This window comes from Bos indicus, chromosome 4 (genome assembly GCF_029378745.1).
Source record: "Bos indicus isolate NIAB-ARS_2022 breed Sahiwal x Tharparkar chromosome 4, NIAB-ARS_B.indTharparkar_mat_pri_1.0, whole genome shotgun sequence".
Taxonomy (NCBI): Eukaryota; Metazoa; Chordata; class Mammalia; order Artiodactyla; family Bovidae; genus Bos; species Bos indicus.
Window position 1 is genome coordinate 95,137,723 of NC_091763.1, and position 4,824 is coordinate 95,142,546.

At 47.3% G+C, this 4,824-nt stretch overlaps 1 pseudogene; it reads left to right on the forward strand.

Annotated features, from left to right (window-relative positions):
- The first annotated feature begins 3,186 nt into the window (after positions 1–3,186).
- Positions 3,187–4,132, forward strand: LOC109557637 (dnaJ homolog subfamily C member 8-like; annotated as a pseudogene).
- The last annotated feature ends 692 nt before the right edge of the window (positions 4,133–4,824 follow it).

Genomic DNA, 4,824 nt, shown 5'->3' on the forward strand with positions numbered 1-4,824 from the left:
TCGAACCCAGGTCTCCTGCATTGCAGGCAGATGCTTTACTGTCTGAGCCACAGAGGGGCAAATAAAATACCTTGGTGAGAATATGTTACACACAAGAATCACAGTGATACCAAACGCACCATAAGCTGAATAAAGGTGGTATAATTTTCAGGCAGAGAAAGGACACTGCCATCCAGCAATCATCCTGAATAAAATACCACCATATATGGAAGAATAAAAACACCACCACACATGACTTTCAGCTACTTAGTTCTCCAATTCCTCACTATAAATGTAAAGTCAACACTCAGCATGTAAACAGTCTATTACTATATCATGAATTCTATGGTGTACAGTAGCCTTTGAGAAAGGCAACATGGGAGAGGAGAAAAACTGCGTCAACAGTAGTTTAGAGCATGAGACTTGCAGCCCAAACTCAGACGGTCTTCCCACCAAGTGACCTGCCATTTGAGGGATCTTGAGCAAATGACCACTTTCGGAGCCTCTGCTGTAAAATGTGGATCGTCTCAGCAACCTTACAGGATTCTTTAGAGACCGTATGAAATTGTGTCGATGTAATGCTCAGCACAGACTTTAATAATGTACTGGAATCCCACATTTAGGTGGTTCCATATGACCACCACAAGGGCAGCGCTATGTCATACTCAAAATCTCTGCATCCTTGAATACATGGCTCTGGAATGAAATAATTAATAAATCAATGAATAGTGTCTACTGAATGTTCCTATTTTTATGTAAAAGGCAACCAAAGAGATGAGAAGAGAAGAGGGGAAAATGGTGAGAGGCGTAAGGAGCCGCGGAGAGGCAGCATGTACAAGGAGCAGCAGGAGAGTGGGCAGCCGCCCTCCAAGAGCAGATCAGAGTTAGCACATGAAGGCGTAGACGAGAACAGCAGCTGAGGTTTACTTAGCAGAAGTGGGGGCCAGAACTCTCACCTCGCTGCACCCTGATAATCTGCAAAGGTGAGCCACACTGAAGACAATTTTATTAGAACATTGTAGTAATAAAACCGAACTCTGGGAAATCCCTGTCCATTTCTAATCTGAATGATGCCCATCAAAATTTCCACCGCAACCATGTAGAATAAGCCTTAGGGCGCTATCTCTGCAGAGTACAGAACCACCTAGCAGCTGAGGGAGGTGGCTGCTGTGTGTGGCCTGGCATGGCATCTGGCTAAGGTCCTGGAGGGAAGTTCAAAGTGCACACACGCACACAGCACGAGCGCTCCAGGAACCTGTCACCCTCCAGTACATTCCGGCTCTCCCGCCACAGAAGGCAAAGGACAGACGCACAGGAACGTTTTACTGTACTCAGAAAAACAGACACGTGTACTTTGCCTTATGACAGCAGTTCAGTGTGACAGAAATGAAACCTACAAAGACGATTAAGACAGTATGAAAGTGGATGAAAACCTAAGAAGTCATCAGGTCAGGGATGCCAAGGGCCAGAGAAGGCTGGGTGGGGGGTGGAACAAGAGCCCCCACCGCAGGAGCACATCAGCAGATGAGAGTAAAAGAGGAGGAAAAGCATTGTGAGTTTGATGTTAGCTTAGTAACAGGCACCATGAAGAATCAGAAGGACAGTTAACCAGAATCAAAGGGTCCAAGTGCTGTGCAGTACTTACTGGGCAACCAACCCCTCCATTTACGCAAACAGGTACCAATCCACCTCGTCGTATGATTCACACCAACACTGCTCAGCGGTGCAGGTGTAAGCAAAAGGACAAACAGGTCAGGAGAGTGACTTAAAACCTGGACCACGGATTACACATGGATAAGAGGGAACAAAGACAGGAAGAACAGGCTGAGTCTCAGTGAGAACAAATGTGAGGAGGAGGGTGTAACTGGATGGACCAGAGGGCGTGGTAAAGGAAGGAATTTCAGACTTACTGATCTGAGCCACGAGTGGACAAGGGCTAGGAAGTGGGGAGCCGAGGGGAGCTGGGGAGATCACTGGTGATGACAAGCAGTCACGAAAGGAAGTGGATGATCCCACGAAGTTGGGCCAGGATGGAGGACGATGAGGCAGTCCTCAGTGACGACTGGGAATAATGAGGACGTCAGCAGGTAAGAGCCACCTGCTGGGGTACAGGGTGTGCAAGGATGGTTACACACAGGGCTGAGTCTCCACAGAGTAGGGGGTGGACGCGAAGGTGGAAAAGCAAAGATCCAGCACAGCCTGGCCTGGCACAGGCCACCGGCCCAGCTTCTGAATAGCTTTTCATCTCTTTAATGATGAAACTAATCTACCTACATCAGGTAGTTCTGCCCATTTTTAATCTGAAAGACGTAATCCAATCTTTCCCTTGCATGTATATAAAATAAACACTAGTAGCAGACTAGTAGAAAAACTCAGGTTTTCCAAGATAAAATCTTCAGTGACTGGGCATTCATTGTAGAATCTTTAGAAGTTCACACATTTATCCTACATGTCTATAGAGTGAAACTAGATTAACATTTCTATTACATTTTCTCAAAAACCTTGTTTATTTTTACCATCAGATCAGATCAGATCAGTCGCTCAGTCGTGTCCGACTCTTTGTGACCCCATGAATCGAAGCACGCCAGGCCTCCCTGTCCATCACCAACTCCCGGAGTTCACCCAGACTCACGTCCATCAAGTCAGTGATGCCATCCAGCCATCTCATCCTCTGTCGTCCCCTTCTCCTCCTGCCCCCAATCCCTCCCAGCATCAGAGTCTTTTCCAATGAGTCAACTCTTCGCATGATCAACTGGGAACAAAGATCTGCCTCAAAATTGGTGATCTTTTTCCTTATCATTTAGATTGAAGATACAGGGATCTGGTAAATTTCTACTATCCCCTCATCTTCCAGTATTCGTCACTGACTCCACCTATGAACTCATTTACGATGCAGTCTTGATGTTAATGAAGAAGTATTTCCTGGAGAAATGTTGACTCTCCCAGCCCTCTGAACAGGACTTGTTCAGGGATCCTCTCCTCTGGGAAGACGGCATGACAGTACACCTCCATTCCCCAGCCCCTCAGGTGGATGTCCCCTTGTTCTGCCAGAGCATTCCATAGGCAGCTCTCTTTCTGTATCTTACTGCATTTGACTGTCAACCAAAACAAGCTTTATGACCCTGGACAAGTGCTAAACCTCTCTCCACCCTAATTTATCCATGTATAAAAGAGAGAAAATAGTCATGTGGTCGCTGGGCCGGGAAAATGGCGGCTCCATGAGACAGCAGGGCTTCGGGTGAAGGAGGGAGCACAGAGGAAGCATTTATGACCTTCTAATTCCCTGGTGGGTCAGACGGTAAAAGCATCTGCCTGCTATGCAGGAGACCCGGGTTTGATCCCTGGGTCAGGAAGATCCCCTGGAGAAAGAAATGACAATCCGCTCCAGTACTCTTGCCTAGAAAATTCCATGGATGGAGGAGCCTGGTGGGCTACAGTCCCTGGGGTCGCAAAGAGTCGGACACGACTGAGTGACTTCACTCACGGTGAGGTGAACAAATAGAGAAGAGATTCAGTGCTAATGTCCAAAAACCAGACTGAGAGACTAACTTGTCCTGGTTCTTCCTACTTCAATTTGAACCCATTTGAGCTTCTTCAGATAGATCCCAAAGTGACAGATGAGGAAATAAAAGAGGTTTCGGCAACTATCCATACTGGTGTATCCTGACAAAACTCAAGATGCTGCCGACAGAGCACAAAAGGCTTCTGAAGCCGTGGACAAAGCTTACAAGCTGCTACCGGGTCAGGAACAAAAGCAGAGGCCCTGGATGCAATTCAGGCAGGAAAAGAAGCTGTGGAACACACCGTGAAAGAGCGAAAAAAGCAATTAAACAAGGAAGGCAGGCCTACAAATGTGGAGGAGGATGACCCTGAGCTGTTCAAACAAGCAACATACAAACAGACCATGAAACTCTCTGCTGAGCTGTAAATTAAAAGACAGAGAGAGCCATGAAAGGAAGCGACAAGGGGAGGAAGAGACTGAAGTTCAAGCAAAAACCAAAGGAGAAAGGGAGTAGCAGAAAATTTTTTTAGCAAAGTCGAGATGGCCGCATGGACAGCTGGTGAAACTTCCAAGCAAACACAAAAGGAAAGAAAGAAGAAAAACCGGACCTTCCTGAGACCATCAAAAGTACAAATGGAGCAGCGTGAGTGACCGCCAAGGGTCACGGCCACAGAACCTTCCCCAACTGTCTCCCTCCTGCTTTGAAGGACTCATTCTTTCCTCCCGTTTTCACCCCAACATAGAGTAGTACTGCTTTTTAGTCCATTTTGTTCTCAATACAGTTTAATACTGATCAGAGTAATTCTTTTGTATGTTGAAATGAGGGGCTCGGTTTAAAAAGAAACCTCCCCCCAACGCTTACCCCCCTGACCAACTGGGACTGGAAGGTGCTGCCTTCTCTTCCCACAGCCTGTAACTTAATGTTCTGTACGTCACTGAAGTGTGATGGTTAGAAACGCCACATGCAGTCTGTGGAAATCATCCAATTAAACACACTGCCGACACTGGTGTTGCCGTGACTTCAGTGACGAGCCTGGCCCACCTTAGAAAGCCCCCTCGCTTCAGCTGCTTGCTTCTGGCTGTGGCATCCTTCGAAGCCCCAGATCAGACGGGAAGGCAGCGGACACCCAGAGCAGTCCCTGGACGCCCTGACGTCCTTGGAGTTTGGCATGTGCTTTCCCATCTGACTGGCCAACCCGCATGGCATGAGGCTCCGAGCCACCCAACCTGTTCACTTTCCAAAGACCTAGCCGTTCTCCATCCCATACCGTGTGTCCTTGCCTGGCTGCATTTGTTAGTGGTACTATTCTGTATGTGTAATAAATTTTTATACCCTAAAAAAA